The 26,793-nt window shown below is 39.2% G+C and overlaps 1 long non-coding RNA gene across 1 annotated transcript in view; it reads left to right on the forward strand.

Annotated features, from left to right (window-relative positions):
• LOC124501199 (uncharacterized) overlaps positions 1–26,793 on the forward strand; it is a 181,090-nt gene that overhangs the window by 57,710 nt on the left and 96,587 nt on the right. The window contains exon 5 of the long non-coding RNA XR_006959721.1: positions 3,667–3,766. This is a non-coding gene — a long non-coding RNA (uncharacterized LOC124501199). The remainder of the gene's footprint in view (positions 1–3,666; positions 3,767–26,793) is intronic.

Raw genomic sequence — 26,793 nt, forward strand, 5'->3', positions numbered from 1 at the left:
TCTAGCCAGTAGTAATGTGCATGTAGCATGCAGTGGACACCCATCTGGAGAGAAGAAAGGAATGGAAAGTCCTGGGATGGAACCATATGCATGCTAAGAATTCAGACAAGACACGTAATTTCTCTGAGCTTAGTTTTACTCACCTGTAAAATAACCATAGTATTGCCAGCTCTTTCCATTGTGTTTGGAAGAAAACCATTAGAAAAAGCCTCTAAGCACCAGCCCTAGATGCCACATACTCTTTGCTTTCCTCTGGGACTTCATTTCAGGCCTCTATCCCTCTTGTTCCCTGTTTTCCAGAGGAATTTACCTTCTGGTAGTTTACAGAATGTGCCAAACTGTTTTCTCACCCTTCCCAGCCCTCCCTTGCACATGCTGATTCCTCTGAATGAGAGGCACCCCCCTCCCCCGCCAAACTTTGCAGGGCTGCCTGCTTCTCATCAAACATCACCTTCTCAGAGATGCCTTGACTAATCTCTCTGACGTAGGTCTCTCCATGTTATGCCTGGGTATTTTTTTATAGTATTCTTTGTTTTTTTTTTTTTTTTAGATAACTCCATAGTTTATACTTCTTTTAAGTATATGTTTAGGTTTTTTTTTGTTTGTTTTGGTTTTTTTGCTTGAATTCCTCACTGTAATGTCAACTCCAGGAGAGTGGGCAAAGATGACATTGTTCCTGGTGACTGTTTCATTCCTAGGGCCTGACACATAGCAAGCACTTAATAAATATTTGTTGATGATATATGAACTAATCTCTAAGGTTGATTTTGAAGACCAGGTACAGTTGGTGAGTGAAGTTTATAAACCAAGAGCACTATACAAATAATGTGAAGCATAGTTACTATCATAACCGGAACAAGCACAGAGAAACAGGGAAAATATGTGCCAACTTCCATTTTCTCAGGAAATGAATATACAGCTGGACAACAAGTAATTATTCATTTCCAAGGGTGAAATCTCAGTCTGAGTGACTAGTCCAGCAAGAGAGAGAGGACTTTTTCATGCCTAGAGGAGGTATTATTTCTTAACATGTTTTCTGCCATAAGCTGACTAGAGTCCTGGGGCTAGAGAAAGTATGCTCATACTTTTGGTGAAGGAGGAAGGTGGTGTGGGCTCTGGGACTCAGGGTCCAGCCAGAGGAAATGTCTCCCCATGTATGGCTCTTTCATATAGATCTACTTGATCTGTTTTTAGTGTGAAAAGACTTCAGTCTGGGCAATTAGTTAAAATAGGGTATATCTCAGTTAGGCAGGTAAAACACCAGCCAGTGCAGGATTGGTAAATAGATGACCAGAAAAGAAGAGATGGGCCATGGTTTTCTCCATGGTTTTCCCAGAAACATACCTTTTCTTTATCTGATTTCCCCTCTCTATACCCATTGCCTATCTGTAGAAAGGGGATAATAATATTTACTTGATAGGGCTATTGTGAGAGATGAATCAGATATGTAAAGAGTTTGGAATGTTCTAGCATGTAGTAAGCTCTTAAAAAGTGCTATTTTTATTGTCAACATCCCATCATTTCTTATAAACATGAATCAGGACTCAATTTTTCCCACCTACGGAGAGTAGGAATAACACAGTAGGTTCTCAGATGTCACCTAACTGCCAAACACATTAGCCCCAGAATATAACCAGGGACCAGGGACCCTAAAAAAGGGTGCTCCTATTTATCAGGTCAAAACCATCTTTCTCTGGTCTTTCTCCCTCATGGCTGTTGTATCAGAAGCAGGAAGATGATACATTTTTGGATTATTTTCCCTAAGGCTCAGAGAGCTCTAATGATAATGAACTCACTATTTCATAGGACATAGAAGTATAGTTTAATAAATCATAATATTCTTCTGATTAGATTATTTTATCAGTTTAAAGTTATTTTTAATTTTTAATTTTATGCTTCAGAAAAGTTGTAAAAATAGTACTGATATTTCTTATGTACTTTTCACCCAGCTTCCTCTACAGTTAGTCTTATTATCACAGTACGATGGTCAAAATGGAGAATGTAACCTTCGCACAATAATATTAACCCAAGTACAAATTTTATTTTGATATTAGCAGGTTCTCCACTAATGTCCTTTTTCTGTTCTAGGATTCTGTCTCAGGTCTCACTGCATTTGGTTGTCATGTCTGCTTGGTTTCCTCCACTCTACAACTGTTTTTCTCTTTCCCTGTCTTTCATGAACTTGATACTTCTGAAAAGTTCTGGTCAGCTGTTATTGTGAAGACTTAACCCTCAATTTGGTTTTATCTGGTGTTTTTCCCTTGACTAGATTGAGGGTATGCATTACCAAGAAGAATAACACAGTGATGAGCCCTTCTCAGAGCCAGATGTCTTATCACTGGTGGTGTGAACTTTGGTTACTTGGTTCAGGTGGCAGCTGCCAGGTGTCTCAAGTGTTATTATTTTCCCCTTTGTAATCAATCGATATCTTGGGCAGAGATACTTTATACTATGAAAATGACTTGTTTCTTCTCCAACTTTCATCCACCATTTTAGCATTCATCTGTGGATCTTGCCTGCAACAAGTTGTAGTGTTTTAAGAGTGATTTTCTATTCCCTCATTTCCCACGCCCTCACATTTATTAATTAGAATTCATTTGAAGAGAGAGCTATCTTTTTTCCATTTACTTATTTATTCAATTAGTTATATCAGTATAGATGCATGTGTATTAACTTGCTTTATTCTATGAGATATAATACGATGCTATCATTTTTTGTTTGTTTGTTTTTGTTGCTCACGTTGTTCTACTTTTGGTCATCATAAGCTCTTTCAGGTTGGCTCCTGTGGCCTTTCCACATCCTCCCATCCTTATTTTTTTTAAGTTTATGTATGTATGTATGTATGTATGAATGTATGTGATCTCTACACCCAATGTGGGGCTTGAATTCATGACCCTGAGATCAAGAATCGCATGCTCTACTGACTGAGCCAGCTAGGTGCTCCTCTCCCATCCTTTTTTTGAGCATTTCTTTACTTTTTAGAATTTTAAGATGCTCCAGACTCATCTTGTATTTTCCTAGCCTCAGGCTTGGAATTAACCACTTCTTCCAAGAAACCCTTTGGTTCTTTTTTTTTTTTTTTTTTGGAGAATGGCTTTTAGAAACTAAGATCTGAGCAGTAGGTGTGTTCATTGCTGCTAGGGTGTCATTGTTCTTCCTTCTTTCCTTATTTGTGACTTCTTTCCTGAGCATGAGAAACTTGGTCCTTGTTATCTACAATATATTTACTTACTTTGTTTAACCCCTAGTAAAAGAGAAAGTGGTTCCAGAATTGCTGTCCCAGTCTCCAGAGAAACAAATTTGCTGTGAACTCATAGTTCACACAATTTTTTTAAATTCATAATATAATTCTGTGCTAAATCATACTCCCTACGTGCATGGTGATCATTATGATTTTTGGCTTCTGTTGTTTCCAAGAGAAGAAAACCTTTGCAAGAAGTACTCTCATACACAAACTAGAAGGTGCTTTACCTACTTCATTCCATTTCCTAAAAACTTCAAAAAATATTATTTGTATCTAGTAGGTATTGTTTGCAAGTTAAGATCCAAAACCTTGCATTTAATGCATAGTTTATTTATATTTCCATGCTTCACTGTTTGGATAAGTATATAGTTCTAATTAAAAAGTAAGAGATGACACATAATTTCCTTATTTTTTTTTTTAAGTCAGGAACAGTAATATTGTTCCCGGAATATGAAGATACAAGTCTGCTCTGGGGTCATGACAGCTGTACTTGAGATTCAGGTGCTCACATGAACAGACTAAGTAAGTAACAGTTCTTACAGAATGATATGTGAATGAAGGCAATCCCCATTTGTGGCATGTGCATGTATGAATGCATGCACACGTATGTACAGGCACACACAGGTGCATGTACACGTATATGTGGGTACACATATAGTCCAGGCTGAGGGCTCATTTTCCAAATCAGTTTTCTCATCTAGTGAATGGAAGAAATATGTTCTTGATATTTGCTTTCTATTTTAACCCTTTGGAATTCTCTTTTGCAGTTGTGTTCAAAAACAGCTTACACATTACTCAAGATGATAAGTTACTTTACCTTATAGTCACATCTTATATGATGATACTATTGATATTATCCAGTTTGATCTTTTTATTTATCACTCTTGGCTCTGAATAACTTTTGGCTATTTCAAATATGCTTCTTAAGGGTAAAAAATGTTCAGCCCTTAAAGAATGAAATTTTGAAGATGTTAAGAATGTGTCCCAAGGATGATAGTGACCCCAAAGAGGACTCCCCCCAGCCTAGACTGCTTCTCTCCTCTAACACAAGATGTGAAGAAATTGTAGGATTGTTAAAATAACTAGTCATCTCAAAAAGGTGCAGAATACTTAATATCCTTGATAACATTTTTGTGAGTTGATTAAAAATCCTGTACTCTTGGGGCACCTGGGTGGCTCAGTTGGTTGAACATCCGACTCTAGATTGCAGCCCAGGTCGTGATCCCAGGGTCATGGGATCGAGCCCTGTATCAGGCTCCTCACTGAGCAAGGAGTCTGCTCAAGATTCTACCCCACCCCCACTCTCTCTAAAATAATAATAATAATAAAGATCCCATACTCTTGTTTCAGTTTCACGTTTAGAGAAATGGGAGTCCCAAAAGAATAAAAGCATATACCTCTAACAGCAAGCCAGTGACATACCATTCTGTATTACCAACGAGTCTGTCACTCCTTTGCTCCTTCCATCCCTGATCCACAATCCCTCAAAGACTTGATGACAAGGCAACGATAGGAGGTTGTGATTCGGTGGGATGCATACTAGACTGGAATCAGAAGACATGGTTAGGCATCCAGGTGTCAATCAGATGAGGCAGTAGCTTTGAAATCATTTGAATGATACCAAGCACCCACAGGTTGATTGTGAATCTGAAATTGAGAAGCTAAAGCTTCAAAAGTCAAGGCTTACTATATTTTATATGAACTATTTAATAATGGGATAAAAAATATGCTAAAAGAGGTCAGGCTTTTAATAACCCAATATAGTGGATCTCTTAATTCTTAATAAAAAAGTATAAAAAGATGAAATAATCTAGCCTGTAATCATTCTGCCAAGTCATGAGGTGTAAGCAGGTAATTTTAGAATGTTCTATAACTGTACTTTAAACCACAGATTGCATTAGAAGTCAGGGTAGTAATTTTTCAGGTCTCCTACGGCAGGATTTATTTTCTTAATATAGAAATGTTCAATTCATCATGCAAGACTTTTTATATAGGTTAGACCTCTTCTCCATGCCCTCAAATTTCTTTACTTCCATCTACCCATGCTTGTCCACAGCATATATACACTGTACTTATGTGTGCATGTTCACTTACACACACACACACACACACACACACACACACACACACACTCCTCAGTACAGGCAAATTAAAGCTAAGTGGGCATAATTGGCCACCTCTTGCCTTATAATTTAGATTTCAGAAAAAAAAAACACCTCTCTCCTGTTTTTCTCCTTTTGAGCAAACTATGGAGAAATGTATTAGCATCCTTACATTTCTTGGCCTCATGCACTCCCTTTCTTCCCTTGCATGTGAACCTCATGGTCTTGCCAAGGTTTTCTAATATTGGCATGTCAAATGTAGATTACAAGCCTCCACAGGCTGGGTTCACACTGGCCTCTTGGCTTTTTACAGAACCTTACATAGCCTTGTCGCTAGCTTGATGTTAAAGCAAATAATGCTAGCATCCTTAGTAAGGCCTTTGCACTGAACACCATGGAAATTCGACCACAATAAACATGCTGAGAATAAAATCAGGCCCTGCTGTAATTATTAGGTCAGAGGCAGGTAAGTGCAATTATTTCTTTACTGAACAAAGGCAGGTGGGGAGTAACTGGTTCTGCAATGAGAGGGCAAGGTGTGCGAGGGCTGGGGATGTTCAATCTGTAAGCCCACATGCGTTCAACACCCACATAGTGCTTCCTATATATTTTTCCTCTCTATGCTATTCTTTTTCTTTGTTTTTAAAAGCAGTTCTAAATTGCATAGCATTTTTTTTCCCCTTCTCACACTTCTTTCTGTGCTTACAGGCAAGGACAGTAAATTAAGCATATCTAAGGATTTAATGCTCAGAATCACCTTGGATAATTGGCTTAAGGGGTTGAAGCACGCTTTTCCCTGTGTCTCCTTGTCTTAATGCTACTTCTCCTCCGAGGGTACATCTGTCAATAATTGATGGAGCTTTCTTGGGTAAATGAGCTGTTGCTTGGGACATTATAAATCATATTTGGAATCAAGTTTGTTTTCAAGCTGCTTTTAAAGTCTCAGTGCTGTGCTAACTGAATAGAAAATGCTAAATGTTTGCGGGAGTAGTACAAGCCCTCGAGTGTTAAAGGCACGAGCTGGATTTAAGAGAACAAATGGAATTTATACCCTCTAAGGGAACCAGAACACATCTATTTTATCAGAAAAATGTGGAGATTTGGCAAGGTACTTCTAGAAGGACACTGCCTGAGTACCTGCTGTGTGCTGGGCACTGCGATCTGTGAGTCACTTTGGGTACGTGAGTTAATCCTCAAAAGACTCACCTGGCAGGTATTTCAAGGACTCTTCTAGAGATGAAGCAACAGAGGCTCAGGAAGGTTGATTACCTCCTCAGTGCATGCAGGGAGCATGTGGTGGACTTGTAATTGGAATCAGTCAGACTGTGAAGTCCTTGCTGTCCTCACTCCATGCTCTGTGACATGGTCTTCAGTCTTTGTTTGGTAGTATCCTGGTGTTTTTCATGTGTTTGGTGTTGAAACAGGCCAATGGCCCCTGTCACCAAACCTCTTGCAAGTCTCCCAGCTGTTCCAACCAGTGCCTTTTATCTTCACTTTTATCTGTTTGGTATTAGAGGGCTTCGGCATGAAATTTTGATAAAAAGGTCCTTCTGGTAGAAGAAATTTGAAAACTACAGCTGCATGAGAACAGTAAAAGTCTATCTCATACAGTGAAGACATTAGTATAGGTAAGAGCATGTCTGATAGGTAAGAAGTTGGGCAATATTTTGCTCCCCTCTCTGCCTCAACCTACACATCCAGACAACATCCTAGAACATCCCTACTGTAAGCCTGGCTTCAGGATGAGAGCTAAGCTCAGACTCAAGAGTCCTGGGTTTTCATCTTGCTCAGTCTGCTGTGTGCTGTGATTTTCCCGTCTGTTTCCACATCTATGGCTAGAGACAATACTCCTTGTTCCACCAACCTCAGAGCCTCGTTGTGATGATTGAAGGTGAAGGAAGACTGATAGCTAGAATGTAAGGTATTGTTACTATTGCATTTTTTGTTTTTTAGTTATCCATCTGTATCTTTAGTTAAGCTTTCAAAGGCAGTATGCTAAAAGTTGAGGGTGTTTTAGCATGAGACAGATGGAGATGTAAAAGGGATACAATTTTTTAAAAGCTCATTCAGAACAATTATTTTAGAGACAATGGTTTATTAAGTTCATAATATCTGCCTTTGAGTTTAGTTATTTGCAATTTTGGCTGCTGTTAATTTTCAGACTTTCTAGTGAAAAGATACGATAATGAATCACTTTGCTTTTTTTCTCTTTCCGAACTGTCAGGGCAAGTAGACACTAGATTTGAAGGATGAGATGGCTGGTATGAGACCCAAATTACTATCTGACTCATGCTGATTGAGATAAGGAGGAGCTGTTTCCTGAAAGTCTCTGTCTTTCATTCTTTCTTCCTCCCCCCCCCTCCTTTTCTTCCCTACTTTCCAGCAAACCCTTATTAGATACCAACTGTCTGCATATGTGAATAGAGTATAGTCTCTGTTCCAAAGATACTCAGGCCAACATCTAAATAAATACACACTTCACTGTGATCAGATACCAAGTCTGCCTTCCCCTTACAGGACACCATTGCAAACACTGCTGGGAGCCCTGAGGCCCAGATGCCCTGTGGGCTTGGGGAGGTCTGACAAGGTCTCTTGGTGAGTGGTTAGCTATTAACAGCATGGATGATTTCATCTCCACATTTCTTTGGCTTCTTTGTTTCTAGCCTACTTGAAACCTGATTATTCTCTTGGCTTTGTAATACACAAGGATGCTCCTCTGCTAGAATCCTGGGAACTTTATATATTTTATGCTCTCTTTCTTGGTTATCTTAGCTACCCCTGGTTTTGACCTAAGATCTGAAATGTGTAGTACTTCCATGATTCTCCTTCTTCCCCTTTTCCCTTCCAAGACACTCCTTCTCTCCCTTGTCTCCTGCTTTTATCTCTTTCTCCTTCTTTCCTTCTACCACCCCTTGCTTTGGGAGATTAGAGGTAAGAAAGTTAGATTAGTTATGGGAGACCTGAGGAGAATGTATGGAGACAATTGCGAAGAAAACAGAACTGAGAACCAGTAGTTTAATATTTTAATCTTTTTTTCCACTCTTCACTGAATCCTCTTCAGATTTTCTGGAACTTTCTTGAATTTGATTTTCAGTTATTTTGGCTCAGCAAAGGAGGAAATAGTTTCTAAGTAGTGCCTGTGGGGGCAAGCTTTTCTTTTTACAGACAAGACTCCAATTGATAGTGCTGGGCTATGCAATTAATGTCACTTGGCACAACTGAACCTATTTCTTAAGGATTCTGTGTTTTGAAGGCATTCAGTGTCTGCCATTTTAGGACAGTGGCTCCAACAGGCACTTCTCCCTGTAGCAGAGGCCAGATTTGGAGTGCACGAAGATGGAAAGGTTTGTTTGCTATGCATTAAGATGAGAATTAAATTACAGAGAAGGAGCCTCTTCTCTGTCCAGCCACATACCTAACTATGCTCACTTTTCCCTGCAGAACTATTTTTCTTTCTTGAATGCAGCTAGTGAGGCCCATGCTGTCGTAGCAGGTCTGGCTCAGGAGGAACATGTCCGAGGGTCTCAGATGGGTCTGCTGCAGTCTGTCAACTGCCACAATCAGAAGCTCACAATCTTTGGGGCCAGACTGCCCTGGTTCAATCCTGGTTCTGTCATTGATTGTGAGCTTGGACAAGTGACTAATCTCTCTAAACTGTTTTTTTGTTTTCTTTTTTAATCTGTAAAATGGGACAAATAAAAATGATTTTTGTCTCCTGGAATGTGTGAGGAGTAACTGAGATAAGGATAGCTTTATCTAATCCATGATAATGATAATACCTGGCAATTATTATAGTACTTAAATTCCAACAGAAATCAGTGATGAGAGTTAGGACCCCGAATGAAGATAAACTTTTTCTAATTCACCTAAGGTTAAGTGTTTGTCCAGGTGAATTTGTGTAGCTCTTTTAGTGTTTGCTTATCTTAGAATATTGCTAGATGCTCACACAAGCTGACATTGAGTCAGACACTTACATGACTGTTTTAACTTCAGTATCTCATTTAATCTTCCTCGAAACTCTGCAAGGTAGATGAAAGTATCCCTGTAGCAAAGATGAGACTAGTGAGTCTTGGAAATGTTAGATAATTTGTCTGAGGGTTTCATACCTGGTTCTGTCTGTGCTAAAGCCCGTGCTCACCTACCACACCATGGCTTTTGCTCCACTGGTTTTTCTCACCAGGTAGCTTGTTTTTCTGAAATTGTCCACCATTTCCACACTAGACTTTGAAATGTCCCCTTTTCTTCCCCATGGAGCACATACTCAAAATTCTGTGTTTTACTCACTCCTGTGTCTTCTGAATATTCAAGGATCACATCCTCCTGGCTCTTCTTTGCCCATGGAACATGACTTTTGCAGATCTAGACCTATCCTTTCTCTAAGGTTGGACTCAGAACCTATCTTCTCTAAGAAACATCCATCCTGTGGTTAAGATGCATACTCAACCTAGTGCCACATTGATCTCCCCTTTTGTGAATTCTTCTCTGTGTGTTTTAAACAGTATAATATTGTATAGCATTTAGTAATTCTTACTTGAAATGGTAATCATCATCATCACTACATTTATTGAACACTAGTTGGTGCTAAACTCTTTACAAGCATTATCTCACTTAATCTCTCGAGAACCTTACTAGTTAGGTTCATCTATTTTTTCCTCACTTTGTGGATGAGGAAGTTGAGATTTTGAGAAGTTAAGTGACAGGCTTAAGGCACAGGCTTAAAGTGCTGATGGAACCAGTAGTCAAATATTCCCACCCTGGAGCCCAATCTCTTATTTACTATGTTTGCCATCCACTATATTATTATTATTTTTAGTGTATTTATTTAGTTTGAGAGAGAGAGAGAGAAAGTGAGCATGAACAGGGGAGGGGCAGAGGGAGAGGGAAAGACAGAATACCAGGTGGGTACTTCACTCTCAGCATGGAGCCCGATGTGGATCTTGATCCCACAAACCATGAGATCATGACCTGAGCTGAAACCAAGAGTCGGACACTTAACCAACTGAGCCACCCAGGTGCCCCTGCCATACACTTTAGTCCTGTGGTTCTCAAATGCAATGTGAGCTATAGCCCCTAGAGTTAATCCTGTAGTGCCAAGGCACTTAACAAAGGGAGTTTTACAGATTGATTCGTTCAGTGGAAATTTTTAATGCGTATACTGTGCTTGTCATTGAAGATGGTACAAAAGGCCAATTCTAATCCTCACCTGACTGTCTTCACAGGGCATATCAAACCACTCAGTCCACAGAAAGTACTTCAACATGCCTCTGATCTATAGAATGAGGGACGGGGAGCTATTGACCTATAATCAAAAGCAGGTCACAGATCAATGTGTGGGTGTCCAATATCTTGAATTGATGATATTCGGTTCCACTACTCCATTTCTGGCAGCCAGTTGGATCCATTGATCACATTTACCTTAATTACTTTTGAGAGGAAGCCTTTCAGTTTCTTCCATGTCTGAAGAGAAATGCATGCAACTATTTTCTTGAAAAGATGAAGTGTGCAAGAAAAAGAAGATTGTTAACAATGACAATAAGGAGATCAAGGAAATTGCAGTGTAACCTGATTTTCTGCAAGTAAAATTCACACCATCATAGCAATGGCTGCATTGTTTACCATATGTCAGGCACTGCTCTCAACACCTTGTATTTAGCTTATTTAATCCTGGTAGCAACCCTATGAGGTAGAAATAGTATCTTCACATTATCACAGATTTATAAATAGTCTTAGATTAAAGAGTGTGTCCAGGTTCACAAAGGGCCATGAGTCATCACTTGGTCAGTCTGACACCAGCGGCCAAATTCTAACCACTTTATTGTACTTTCTACCAAAGTACCAGGCTGGAGAAGATGGGGGAGGGGTAACTTTTTCTTACAGTTCTTGCTGAGGAAGGGGACAAGAAAGGTAACAGAAAGAGAAAGAAGCCACTTAACATTTGTTGAACTCCAAGCACTGTAGAGGCACTTTATATAATGAAAACTCTGTAAGATCAGAATTCTCTCTTCATTGTAGAGATAAGAAAACTGAGCTTCAGAGGTTAAATGACTTTCTCAATGTCATTCTCTCTTTTTTTTTTAAGTAGGCTCCACCCCCAGTGTGGAGCCCATCATGGGGCTTGAACTCACAACCCCAAGATCAAGACCTGAGCTAAGATCAAGAGTTGGTTGTTTACCCAACTGAGCTGCCCAGGTACCCCTCTCAATGTCATTCTCTTGGCAAGTATAGAGTTCAGTTTTGAATCAGCCTGAGCTCTTTCTGTCACCCTGAAGGTAAATTTAAATAGAAGACCCTTCTTGTTCTATAACATATCTGTGATCCATGGAAACATCTAAATTCTAAACTATTTTCCTTTAGACAAACAGCTTGTGTTTTGGAACTCTATTTTTGTAGTCCTAATTAAGAAATCATCTTTGCTACAAAGCAGATTTAGTGAAAATTTGAGTGACATGGTAGAATAAAAGGTCACTTACTAGATCAGGGTTGAAAGATGGAGCTTTTCAGGGTTTTGTGTCCTGTTCTTAACTCTTTCATCAACTAATTATACAGAGAAGTGAAAAAAACGTTTTATCTTCCTCGGGTTTAGTTTCTCCAGTAGAAAAGCTGGGTAAGATGGTTTCAATGTCCTTTACGACCATAGAATTCTGTGATTGTTTGAAGACCAAACTGCAGAGAGTTCAAGCTTTGGAAATGCCCATGAGGGGATCACTTCTATTTCTCAGTCCCTCCACACCTTTGAATACTTGATGAAGGCCCTTGTATCTCTTGGATTATTACCACAGTCTCTTAGTTGGTTTTTAGGTTTGCTGTCTTGCTCCAGCACCCAAAACAAATATCCTATTTGAAACATTCTCATTTTATATAAGATGAAATAACCCATTGAAAAAATGTTGAACTATCATGAAGCTCTTTGCCTACTCAATCAATGAGGATTGAGATACAGGACAAGATACAGGGAGATACAGGACAAATACTGGAATCTGTACTAGCTCTCACCTCAAACATTTTACTAATTATATGCCCACATTTAAAGCACAGATTTGACCAGGTCATTTCCCTGCTTAAAATCCTTTAATGGCTCCATCCGTATGATTGTATCTAAGTTCTCTCCCTCTCCTCTTTGTCTTGTCCTTCTTGCCCAGCACTCCTTGGATACACTGTGCTGTTTCTCACCTCTTTGCCTGTGTACTTTGTGTGGCATGCCTGGCCACCCAGCCGGTTCTTCTTCATCCATTATGTCTCATCTCTAATGCCATTTCCCTTAGACTAGGTGGGTGCCATGCCTTGATCTATAGGTGATACAGTTGCCTCTGTTTATGTTGAAAATATCTGTTATCTGTTTCTCTTAACAAACTGGGAGCCTTTTAAAGGAACTAGGTCTGTATTTTACTTACCTTTGAATTCCTGGTGCCGTCGTAGTCTCTGGCATACAGTAGGTGCTCAATAAATGTTTACTAAGTAAATGAATATGTTGACCCCTCAGTGATAAAGAAATACCAGTTTGTAATTGCTAAGATATTCTTTATATGCAACTGAAATTTCCTTCTCCAGTGGCCCAAATTTTGACCCCTGGAGTTATTCAGAACAATTCCCTTTCTTTCACCACAATACAACCTTTTAAGTATTTTAATTTGGTTAAATCTTCTGTTCTCTAGACTGAATATCCTTAGTTCTTCCATGTGTCTTCTTATGTTGAGATTGTACACTCCCTCACCATCCTTCCTGGCCTTCCTTGCTTGTGTTTCAGTTGTGCCTCTTAAACTGATATGCCCAGATCAGAACTCAAGGTTCTAGTAATTATTTCAAATAGCAAGCAGCCCCAGGAGGATAATCCTCTCTTCTGCCCTCTTTACTAAACTTTAAAGTTACCTATAAGTTGTATAAGGTACCAAATGACTTTAGTAATATAATACGTATAATAAAATATGCATATAACAAAGTATATTAGTGTATTTAAAATATAATAAAAATATATAACAAAAAATCCAAAAGCACTTTGTGCTTTATTTTAGGAATCTCTTACAATAACACTGCAGGGGAGAGGAGGACTGGGTACCACTGTTATTCTGTTCCTTTTACAGATGAGGAAACTCAGAGTGGAGAGAGGGTTATGTTATTTTTTGGAAGGCATAATAAGAAAGTGAGTGTGGAGACATGACTGGACCCTGGACTGACTTGTTTAGAGCAAGTCCCATGTTCTAAACCATCAACTATACACCAATGCCCCATATGCCCTCTGTGAACTTTCCAAGTGTAGAATATACTTGTGTCTAAGGTGAAGATGATACTAATTTTTATCATGCTCTCAAAGGAGTCCTTGTCTCCAAAGAGGTTCTTAAATCTCTGCATTAAAGGCAGACTGACCTTGAGCTTGTAGCCATTTTAAACACCAAGTTTGTTTTCCTGTATACCGTTCTTAAATATCTTCCCTCAGCTAGTGTACCTGGTTTCCTGGATTTACCTTTAGCACGGTAGAACACTTATCCCTGCAGAATTTCGTCTTGGTAGTTCCGTCTGTTTCAAGGTCATTTCTCTCCATTATTGTACCTCTGTTAACGTACTTGCTATGTCCTTAAATAATCTGATGAGCATTCTTTCTTGATCATTATCTAAGTCATTGCTGGTAATGAAGGCTGGCCCAGGAGAGGGTAATAGCTATGAAAATGGATTTCTTTTTTTTTTTTTTTAATTTTTTTTTTCAACGTTCATTTATTTTTGGGACAGAGAGAGACAGAGCATGAACGGGGGAGGCGCAGAGAGAGAGGGAGACACAGAATCGGAAGCAGGCTCCAGGCTCTGAGCCATCAGCCCAGAGCCCGACGCGGGGCTCGAACTCACGGACCGCGAGATCGTGACCTGGCTGAAGTCGGACACTTAACCGACTGCGCCACCCAGGCGCCCCGAAAATGGATTTCAAAGCCTGTGTCTCTCTGTATATATTTATCTCTTGACGTTGTTTCTCTGGAGTGAGAATATTGATGTTTAGATAAGCTGTTGCTCTCAACCACTGACAGCCTTGCTGTGTCCCTGATTCAGGATTTCTGAGAGGCTTAATTTCACAGTAGAGGTGAGGCTTAGTTTCACAGTATGGCATTTCCTCTCCACCTTCTTTAGTACTCTTGTATTCTATGGGCTTTCCAATTACCTGGGACTTGTTTTCTTCTTATACCACTTTTGAAGCACATCCCATATTCCACCTAACCAACCCCCTACCCCCCACTTCGTAGTTTCTGAGAAGTCAAGCCCCTGTCAGGTAACAGGTAGCAGGAGTAAGGTCAACCCCAATTTCTTTTCCCCAAATTTTCAAGTCATTTTAAAGAAAAACAGAACTCTGATATTAAGGGTGGGACAGCTGCAAGTCTTCCTGTTTATTTTCCAACAAATTTGTCATATGGGCTACATCTAGAGACAGTAAAGAATTCTTTCAAGAATACATATTTTCAATTTCTGAGGAAAAATTATCCATGGCTTTAGATTTTCCTGCAAACTTTAGACTGACTCATCTTCTCTGTGATTGGTAATAATCTACATTTTGGGCTAGTTTTAATCTTTTAGGTCACCTACCTACATTTGGTCATTTGGTTTTTCTCCTTGGTAACAAGCGTTATTTGATTCCATATTCATGATTTATACCTTTGATTCTACCTCATTTTTCAAAGCGATCTTTTCCCATTAAAGGCTCTACCTGCTGATTGATTCTGGTTCCCCCACTAAATCCCTGCCCCCGACCTTCTCTAATAGCATTTTCAGCCATTTTTTCCCAGTTTCCTATGAATCATGTTATGTTTTGTCATTACTTAGGAAATATGTAAGCTTTGGCTCATGATTCCCTTTAACTTTTAATAGCCTTCAGTGTCAACTCCAACTTCACAAGCAAGGATGTGCTGAAGTGACTCCATAGCAACCACCAATTTGCGTATCCTTTTCTAAGTTGGATGACACTTGGCACTTTGGCCTTTATGCTGGAGATTTATAAGGAAGGTGTTTTAAGTGTTACTGTTTCAAACCTTATTTTTCAAAAGTTTTCATTGTTGAGTGGAAAAAGAGAACCAGGCTTGGGTTTGCGTTTCAGCCAGATCACTTACTAATATTTGTTACCTTGGGCACCTCCCTGTACTTCTGCAATCCTTAATATGCTCCCATTTCAAATGGGGAAGCAATGCCCACCTGTCACTGTGCAGGGACTGCTGCTTAGAATGATTGGATGAGCTTTTAAAACCCTGAAAATTACACAGCAGTCTGTGAAACAGAAGGTACTATGCACACAGATAAAGCAGAGCTAAGAATGACATACTCTGGCTATTCTCAGTTCTTCCTAATTCTTCCTTTAATTTCTGTACCTGAAGGTTTTTGAATTCCTATTTCTGCTCAGTTTCATATCCCATTTCCATTACTCTGCCTCCCTGCCCGAGTACCCGGCAGTTGGCCCCTACTTTAAGTTGCAGTCTGCACCTGGGTAGTGCCCAGGCCAGTCAGTGACTTCAGCCCTGCCCAGGCATTCTCAGTGAACAGAGCCTTGGTGTGGTAAATAGCATGGCATGGCTTGGATTCTTCACCTCTCCTTGCCTCCATTCTTTGCCGTGACTCCAGGTTTATTCTTGTGACTTGCTTTGGCCCATGGGTTACCAGCAGATGTGATGGAAGCAAAACTGTGTTTGGGACTGGCTTGCGCTCTCACTCTTGTGCCTTTGTTAATGCCCTGTGAACATACCACGTTAGACTGCTGGTCCAAGGAAGAGGAAAGGGGCATGTGGACTAGAGTGGAACATTCCATCTTCCCATTTGAGGCCAGTCCATTTCAGCCACTGGCCAGCTGACCCCAGATATATACGCAACGCCTGCCTAGATTAGTAGAGCCACCCAGTGGACACCCAGCTGGCTCTCAAGACTGTGAACACAGTTATTGTGGTGTGGCTCTGAAGTTTTGTGGTTTTTTGTTAGACATTTTATTTCTAGCAATGGGAAATGGATACAATAGAGGTCATAACCATCTGACTTTAAACCTGGCTTAAAGAACAGTAGTCTCAGAGCTTCTGATCCTGAAAAGTAACCTGATAGGAAAAAAAAGTTTCATAATCAAGAGAGGACTAGGGAAGTAATGAGTAAAGTGCTATTAAATATATTTAAATGAACAGATTCTTCAGCAAGAAAAGTCTCCTTTGGTGGGTAACCCATCTCTTGAGTCACCTTCAGTGGTTAAGGAGAAATGACCATGGCATTGTGATTTGCTGAGGCAGAGCCTCATACAAGTGTTAAGCTATTCAGAAGGCATTACTTTTAAAAGTTTTGTGCAGAGCTTCTTAGTCTGAAATTGAATGTATTTTTACTTCCATTTTCCTTCCTTTCATTTTCACCAAGTGCCAGCAAAATGCTTGTGCAACTTCTGACCTCTTCACACATTATCATACTACTTAAGGACACATTTTTCCAGATCTGTTCTCTTAACTTATTGATAAGTTAAGGTTATTTGATTTCTCTGTCCAGCCTCCATAGACCCCCTCGTGTTGTCTACTAAAGGGGAAAGCAATACATGGTTGATGGTGGGAAGGCAATATATGAAGTATTAATTGCTACTCACTTACCTCTGCTGACTTTTTTTAAGTTTATTTATTTATTTTGAGGGAGAGAGAGAGAGAGACAGAGAAAGAGAGAGAGCAAGAGGGGAAGGGGCAGAGAGAGGGAGAGACAGAATCCCAAGCAGGCTCCACGCTGAGCCCAGTGGGGCTGGAACCCATTAACTGTGAAATCATGACTTGAACCAAGATCAAAGTCGGACATTTAACTGACTGTGCCACCCAGGCTCAGGGGCACTCAGGCGCCCCTCTACTCACTTTTAATCCCATGACTTTGCTCCCTTTCATTTGATGTGTGGCTGACATCCTACTTGGAGAGTGCAGTCAGGGAATCCATAAGACAGCAGAGGTTGTCAAGAGGACTGAGAAACAGGTGTCAGATTCCTGACTTTTAAAGTTAAAAGTCTTAGGTCATCTTTCCATATTTTTCCTTGATCTCTCCTTTTTGTAACCCCTCCCTTACTAGATAAAGATGCTTACAACTGGAGAGAGGGAAGAAAGTTAAAATATAATAAAGAGAGATAGACACTGGTTTTAGAACTAAGTCTCTATTTTGGGTCAAGTCCCAAGTAATGAATCAAATAATAGACTAGGAACCTATAAGACCCCAGATAAGTGTTAGGATAGAGGGAACCAGTGCTGTAGAAGACATTGCTATAATTCACCGGTATTGTGCCCTGCTCTTCTTTGGGCATATGGAGCATTGTACTATCCCTGTCCCTTGAAGATAAGCATGACCCTGTGACTTGCTTTGGCCAACAAATTGTTAATGGAAGTGATATAGATCATTTTATCATTGAAGCACCTAATTGCTGGTGCAAGACTTTCCAGCCTGCTTTTTTTCGTGATAATCTGGAACCCTGAGCCAACACGTGAAAGACAGATGCCATGAAGAGTATTCTGGACTTTTGATGGATTTTATATGAGTTAGGAATGAAATTTTGTTGATCTTTTGGGTGTAATTTATTACTACAGCATGACTTACCGTATCAAATAGGATAACTCTTCTTTTTCCCATCTGGATGGCTGGAAGGAAGAGATATTACAAAGATTATCATGCAGTTCAGCATGGGAAGGCTTGATGACGATCCTAACTGTACCATTGTCCCAGGGGAGATGTGAGGGAGCAATCGAACCTTTCTTATGTCCCAAGCAAGGATACATATCTTAGCAAGAGAGAAATCTAAATACCCAAAGGGTTCTCAAGCTCATAACAAGGGAGGCAACTGTAAGCAGCGGCTTGGATTATTCAGTCTGAGACCAGATGAGTAGAATCCCATTTTGGAGGGTGACAGCACTAAGGACCAGATATTTATGATTGTATATATCAGTGGATGTCAACTCTGAACATCCACAGAGATGCTTTCTTATAGATACTCCGTTACTATGTAAACACTTGAGTTAGAATCAACTGTTGAGAGAAGAGACAAATCCATAATTTGCTCATTATTATTTTTTAAATGTTTATGTATTTTGAGAGAGAGAGGGGGAGAGCACGTGCTTGCAAGCAGGGGAGGAGGAGAGAGAGAAGGAGGGAGAGTGAGAGAGGGAGAGGGAGAATCCCAAGCAGGCTCCTCACTGTCAGTGCAGAACCCTCTGGGGGGCTCCATCTCAAGAACCATAAGATCATGACCCGAGCTGAAATCAAGAGTCAAACGCTTAACTGAGTGAGCCACCCAGGTGCCCCTTGAGTATTATAATGAAATACCAAGAAATTATTGAAGTTGTTGAATTTACTTAGAAGTGATCAGATTCAATTTATCAGGAAACATGAAGGGCTTATAATAGAAATTATTTCAGTTATAAAGGGGCGCCTGGGTGGCTCAGTTGGTTAAGCATCCGACTTCAGCTCAGTTCATCATCTTACAGTTCATAAGCTTGAGCCCCGCATAGGGCTCCATGCTGACAGCTCAGAACTCGGAGCCCATTTTGAGTTCTGTGTACTCCCTCTCTTGCCCCTCCCCCACTCACATTATGTCTGTCTGTCTGACTGTCTCTCTCAAAAATAAACATTTTTAAAAAAAGAAATTATTTTAGTTATAAAGAAAAAGTTCTGTATTTGCAGATCTGAGCTTGTGGCTACCAAAATCACACCCACCTCCTATGTTTGTAAGAGGATGGAACTGAAAAGAATTTTCAAAGAATGGGATTAATGATTTTATAGAAAAACACAAAGGCACGTTATTTCACAACTTGGTTATTGTTGTTGGTGGTGAGGAATTATTGTATTCCCTCACCTAATTAGAACCCTCCTGGGCCTCTTGAGAACTAGACCTGACCATTACTGTTGGACATTGGGCTGTCCCTACCCAGCTGGCCTGTAAGATCAGCCTCTTGACTCAGGCACTTGAGTGCTGGCTAACTGTGTCAGGTGGGTCTCAAGCAAGGTGCTGGCTGCCTCAGGGACAAAGCTGAGTAATCAGGCCACTTTGCCAAATGATCAGCCTGCACAATGACTCTTGGTGATTAGTGGCCCATAAAAGTGGGCACTAATGTTAGATGCATTGGATATTCTTTTGTTGGTTAGCAATTCCTCATTGATGTAGACACCTTGCAAACACACACACACACACACACACACACACACACACACTCCAAAAAACTATTTAAAATATATACATGAGATAAAGATACCCACAAAGGTACAGGATAATGCCATCATTCATATCATGCTACACGTTTGCTGAGTACTCATTAGAAAAATAAAGTTGCAAATATTTTAGAATAACTGGTTAAACTAATCTTTCAAATGCTAAGAATGTGGCAAAAAAGAAAAACAGCATCACTCAGAGTGATGTAAAAATCTCAAAGGGAATTGAGAGGCACCTGGGTGGCTCAGTTTGTTGAGCGGCCGACTCTTGATTTCTGGTCAGGTCATGGTCTCGCGGTTGGTGAGTTCGAGCCCTGTGTCATGCTCTGTGCTGACAGTGTGGAGCCTGCTTGGATTCTCTCTCTTTCTCCTTTCTCTGCCCCTCCCTCTCTGTCTCTCTCTCTCTCTCAAAATAAATAAACTTAAAAAAAAATTTTAAAAATCTCAAAGGGAGTTGAACCATGAGCAAACTCTTTTGTAAGCATATGAATATAGGGCTTTCACTAAATCTACTTAACAACTTCATGCGGAAGATATATGTACACTAATAGATGAGAAAACTGAGATGCAGACAATAACTTCTGCACTGTTATGTAGCCAGTGGAATAATACAGTCCTTTTTTGTTTTGTATTGTTTTTGGCCATCAAGTGTAGGCTCTCTTTTAGCACCTCTCTGTATTGACTTCATACTACCTTGTTTGAACTCCTTCCACATTCTTATTGGTGTTTCTGATAGGTGAGCTGTTTTAGATAGACTTAGGTGAATGTTACCAAAAGTTTCATTTATTTTTTTCTTGGATAGACTATCGTTTGGGGAGGCAGGTTTGGATCCTGAATTATGGGAACAAAGTCCCCATTTAGGTTTGCTTAAGTCAGTAGCTCTCAGCCTTGGCTGTACATTAGAACCACCCGGGAAGCTTTCAGCTCTTACCAGTGCTTGGAGTCCACATCAGTCCAGTTAAATTATAATCCCTGGGTGGAGCCTGGACATTTAGAAAAGATCCCAGGTGATTCTAATGTGTAGCCAGGGCTGAGAACCACTGGCTTAACATTTTAACACATTGAAAATCAGAGTCTAACAGAAGAAAACAATTAGTGCAGGTGCTAAGCCAATGTGCCGAACAATCTGTGATATCAAAACAAGTAATCATCAGTAGGAGGTAGAGAAAAGAACTCTAATCAGTTATTAGGAAGGCCCACTGGGATCTCTACCTCAGGATGTTATTCCAGAACTTGAGAAATGAATGAGCTCTTAGTTTCAGTATTGGCACTGAAATCTCTTATTATTTCAAGTTTTAAAAGAGAGATGAGGGAAAATAAATGAGGAAACTCTTTGGGGACCAGTGCTTTGGAATTTTCCCATGGTTTCATATTTGTAAAGTAAAGTGTTTGATCAGGAATGGGATGTCTGCATATAAATAGAACACAGTCAAACGGAAGCTTCATTTACCAGGCACATGTTCTGTGCTGGGGTTGCGGGGGGTGGGGGGGCACAATGAAGCCAGTGCCTGTCCCAGGGGGTATTTACACTCTACCTGGAAAGACTGAACATATATCAGGAGTGATCTTACAATAACGTGGCTGAATCCACAAAATACATTTTAAACTTAACTCCTCATTTGAAGTCATATCTGGTGTTTAAAAGGGTGCTACAATTAATCATGGTAGGACATCCCAAATGCTAAGGCAGTGTTACCTCAAATAATATCCTATAACTTTGAAAAAAAGGTGTAGCTGAGTCATCATCTTCTGTCTGTTTCCCTTTTCTGAACCTACACTGAGTAGCAATGCATGTTCATTTTAGCTTTCCAAGGTTACTAAACTCATCCTCTTCTTTTTCTCTTGAGTGTCTTCAGATTAGGCATTTCTGTCCTGGCCTGCAGGAATAGTCTCGTGCCTGCTTGTAGCTCTTTTGAATTCTAGTCAGTTTCATCTAGAGAAGCCACAAGATGGCTCTCTGTTGTCTGCAAGAAAAGGTTCAAGATCCAAAGCATGACATTCAGGCTTACGACTCCAAGGATGATTCTCAGACCAGCAGCATTTACCTCACATGACAGCTTGTTAGAAATGTAGAATCTTAGAGGCTGCACTTCATACCTATTAAACTAGAAACCTGAATTTTAACAAGTTCCCTAGATTATTGGAGCATACAATAAAGTTTGGGAAGCACTTGTGTGTCATATGTCTTTTACGAGTTGGCTTCAGCCTTCTTTGCTTCCTTTCTTCTCCTGGCCATTGCATGTTCCAGAAATATCAAACATACCTCAGAGGGACTATCCTTCTCAACATGGTCCTCTTTGCAAATACCAGCTTGTTCTTTAAAGATCTCTCTCTGGAGCCATTTCCTTTGTGAAGCTTCCCCTGTCATTTCCTAGACAGTTAATGCTGTCCTCCTCTGACAGCTTGCGTTATGTATAGAAAACTCCAGTGTTGAAATTACTTCTTGACATGTTGCTTTTGCTCACCAGCCCATAGGTGCCTGAAAGGCAGACCTGTGTGCTTCTGATCTCAGTATCCCCGGATTGTAGTAGAGGGCAGGGCACATAGCAGTCAATTAGCATTTCAAATTTACTGTTCAGAATTTGGTCTGATAAAAGCCTTTACCTGCAGGTGTAATTCTGCTTCAGCTTCTGGGATGGTCATATATGAAGAAAAGGATTCTTAAGCTGTTCCAGTCCTTGTAAGTGTAGTATTAATTTTCTTCAATACAAACCACTGAGTATCCATATTTTTTCCTATGTAATAGCTTTTCCTCTTTGTCCACAATGCCTTCATTTTGGCCCAGCCTTCTGATTTGGGCTTCTCAGTTGTATCTTAGTTTTGTTTTTTCCTTTGTTTTAATTTTAGACAGAGAGAGCACAAGTGGGGGAGAGAGAGAGAGAGAGAGAGAGAGAGAATCTCAAGTAGGCTTTATGCTTAGTGTGATCCTACAACCCTGGAATCGTGACCTGTGCCATATCTAAATTCGGACGCTCAACTGACTGAGCCACCCAGGTGCCCCTGTATCTTAGTTTTATTTTAGAGTTATAGCATGGCTCTGATATCAACAGGAGATGAGAAGCAGCTGGCCCAGGGCCATCTGTCCTCATAGCTTTTGGGGCTGGCAGCCTTCTCCTTCTTTGGACATTGGAGTCTTTTTCTAGGCTGCTTATGGTTTCTTCTGCCTAGATATCCTCCCTCCTATGTCTTCTGAGATATTCTGCCTGTTGTGTGGATTTTCTTTCCTTTTACTTCCTTTGTAAACTATCCAAGTTTTCCCAAGGGTACAGTTGCCAGGTTTATCATATAAAAATAAAGGCTGCTTAGTTAAATTTGAATTTCAGACAAACAGCAAATCATTTTCTAGCATAAGTATATCCCATGCAAAATATGGAACATATTTATATTAAAAAATGTTTTGTCATTTATCAAAAATTCAAGTTAAACTGGGCATCTGGTGTTATATCTGCCAACTCCCCCAAGGCTTAATCTTTTAAAAGAACTCGCACCTTTTATCTTCTCTAAAGTGAGGAGGTAGAACAGTTACCAAATTGAAAGAGAAAGAGAAAAATCACATATTAAGGAGAAAACAGTCACATATTAAGATTTTGTGATATCCCATCAAAATAACCATGTTGAGTATACATATAAAACACTCATTTTCAAGCAAAATAAACATTTTTGGTGGTATATAGAAACTTTGGTAATCTTTCATAGGTAATTTGTATTTTCAGTGAAGTTGGTTTCAGTAAAGTTGGGACGTAGTAGAGGGTAGCACTCAAGAGTGCAAGTTACGGAGTCAACATTTCCTTTCTAATCCTGATGCCGTCACTAACTAATTGTGTGACATTGGGCCGCTCACTTCTGTTTCTGGGCCTCACCTTTCCTTATCTGCAAATGGAGATATTAACTGTATCTACAAAACAGGAGTTTTTATGAGGATTAAATCAGCTAATCATGTCTCTGTCAGATGGTAAGTACTCAGTGAGAGATTATCTACCAGTACTCCTGCTACTAAATGGTTTTCTTGAGTCGTGTGTTGAGTGTGTTTCCAGGAAGCCAGGAAGCAGTTTTTCATTTGATTATCAGTCCATTTTCAGAGAAATAGTGTGGTTGGAGCTAGATTTTAGACATAGGGGTAGTATGAACTTTGTCTTAGGTCATGGGGGTAACAATCCACTGGTATTCCCTAGCCCAATTGATTATTGCTGATTTGAGATGTATATAAAAACACAGTTGCAGAGAATAAGTCCTATTCTCCTGAGATCCAAGTGAATAGGACTCTTTCCACATGTATCCAGTGTCTTTATCAAAATGTAATGTTGTTTTTAAGTGGTAGTGTTTTTGCTTTTTAAGAAGTATGTGAGAACAGGGTGAGGAAATAAATGTCCCCAAGACTGTATGGTTGTGTTAACCTTATTTTCCAAATAAATGAAAAGAAAGAAAGATGCTCTGATAAAGGAGCATTTTATGAATTTTAAATGCATGCTAAATTAGTCTTTTGAACAATTTTAAAATTGAATTAACAAGTGCCTTTTATTTGTAATTTTAGTAATTTAAATGCATAAGTAATCCTTGATAGTTAATAGAAGAAAAGGCAGTGGAGATAAATGCAGTAGGAAAAGAATTAGATTATATGGAATAAACACTGTAAATATTTTGTTGTAGAAATGTCATGTTTCAATAGGAAGTATATTTGCATAACATATAACTAGTAACTGTAAATATGTATTTATACATAAATACATTTATATTTAAATATAATTATATTGTATATAATATACATATTATATGATATATAATGTACTATAAAATATATTATTGTAGAAAAATAAATACAATAAATACATATTAAAAATATACATATATAGCCAGTGACTTATCTTATGTAATTTTTTAACCTGACTTTTTTACAAGATTTAACTTGGTCTTGTAAGTTATTTTTTATATATAAGGGACATTAATACAAAAGAAAATACTTTTCCAAGACAGTCTGAAGAATTCTGAAATGCATAACTGTTATACAGGTGAATTTGATCATTATGTTCCAAATGATCTGCATATTATTTTAGCAGTAACAAAACCACTAAATTTTTTGTAAGATGGTATGCCAAATGGCCATAATTTTGTAATACTAAAGTAATAAGAGCAGTTATCATTACTTAATGTTTCTGTTAATGTTAATACCCTAACTCATTCCTTTTATTCAGTTATTCAATTATTCGATCAGCCATTTATGTATCATTGGGGACATTATGGGTAAACTTACCACTAATTCTAGCTGTGGTGTGGCAGAGCACTTTAAGGTGTATTTTTTTGTTGTTTTCACTGCTTATCCACTAGAGCCATTTCTAACAATTGAGGTTTTTGTAATGCCAGAGTAGCCTGGATTGATCCCTAGAGGTTAAAGTCAGCAGATGTCCATAATTAGCAGTGACAGCCTCCATTTAATTTTCCTTTCCCGTATTTATTTATTTAAGACACAACTCTGAAATGCATTTTAAAAAGATAGAGAGCTATTGGCTTTAGGACAAATTTTAGAATATTTGGAGCAATGGATACATAAATATGCTTTAGGATCTTTAGCAAACATGAATTTGGGTAGCTAAGCTTTTTGGAAGAGAGCAAGAGCAGAGTTCAAAGGTCATCAGTGCTATGAGCACCTTGGGTATAGTGATTACTATGTTCGGCAGATCCATGTGCTTGGACAACCAATGGGGCAGCAGATAGAGTTAAGATCCTGTAGAAATATGGCCACCATACACCCCAACAGGAATCTAAGGTATGCACTTGAATGGGTCCTCATATCCTATAGATTTAGTGGGCTTCAGACTATAGTCAGGACTAGAATCTTCTCAGAAAACTGTCCTATGTCTATTTTAACACAGAAGTTTGAAATCTCAGTGATTTGCTCTGTATTAGAACATGATCATAGTGTATTTATCTTAGATAATTTATAAAACAGGTATTTTTGACTTTCTACCATGATTATAAACAAAAAGAAAACCCAATCAACAACATGTCTGATTGAATAGTATATCTTGTTGAATCCCAAAGAAACACTAATTAACTATAAGCTACCATTAGCTGTAGACCATCTGAATCTTGGAGGGTATTTTTCCACCTGGAGAGGTCTTGGAAATGGTGGCTATGGATGCCATCAGAGGATTTTGCCCTCCTTTCTTGCTACAGTTAGTGAGATTGAGAAGGAACCATTAATACTCACGTCGGCTCCTATGGAGAAGTCACTGCTGTAGTAGTGCCATCCTGCTGTCTTAACTGAGGAATGTCCCAGCTGTTCACTAGCCATCAGGCCCACTGCATTGGTGTGTATGCAGCTGAGACCTTTTTCATCTTAACATTGAAATGGTGAACTAAATCTTTAGGGACTGGGAGTGTGTCTTAGAAACCTTCTAAACCTTGTTATTGAGGGCACGGGCCAGTGGTTTTTGTTTGTTTGTTTGTTTTTTTTTTTTTTTTTTTTTTTTTTTAACTAGAATTGGCCTTGAAAACTGAAAGACCATTTATTGATACAGCCTATAAAGCAATTTAAGATTACTTGGTAGAATTCACTGTGTGACAGTGATTATGGACCTAGAGATGTTGGGTGTTAAAAAAAGTAGCAAATTCCATCCCAGGTCACCTTTAAGTAGCTATTATAAATCTTTAAATACAAGTTACTTTTCTTCTTCGTGGGAGGCTGGTGAAGATTGCTAAGGTGACTCCCATTTATAAGGAACTAGTGTAAAAGGTCCTGGCAGCTATTGTTCTTAGTAATCAGCTCCTTCTCTACTATCCTGAAATTACTTTCAAAGTAGTTCATAAACAGGTTTACAGTTATTTTATGGCTTGCTGTTTAATAGTACCTCCCTGGTCTGAATTTTGCTCAAGATATTTTAGCTTACCAACAGGGCTTAATTTATTGGCTCTATTAGACACAGATACCAAGTTAGAGAAAGCATTGAAGTAGGTGTTTCCTTCCTGCATAAAGTATATCCACTGGGTTTTTAAGCTCACGTCTGTTACCTTGTATTTGGTGAGGGCCAATTCTATGTTTTTCTGAGGAAGAGTAAAATGTGACTTAATTCTAGTACCTAACCTAGTACCTAGTATATAGTAGGCACCTAATGAGCATTTGTTTATTGACAGTTTAAAAATGTATTGGTTGCTTACTCTGATCAGACACCATGTCTCATACATAAAGTCAGTATGGTCAAGTGCACTGTACTTCTATGGATGAATGAATGACTCTACTCAAGGTCATTATTATCACCTATACACAAATAGTGGTAGAACTGAGTGGAATAA

The sequence above is a fragment of the Lynx rufus genome, unplaced genomic scaffold, assembly GCF_022079265.1.
Source record: "Lynx rufus isolate CCGP_SWC_20201006 ecotype Redwood Valley unplaced genomic scaffold, mLynRuf1.p SCAF_10, whole genome shotgun sequence".
Lineage (NCBI taxonomy): Eukaryota > Metazoa > Chordata > Mammalia > Carnivora > Felidae > Lynx > Lynx rufus.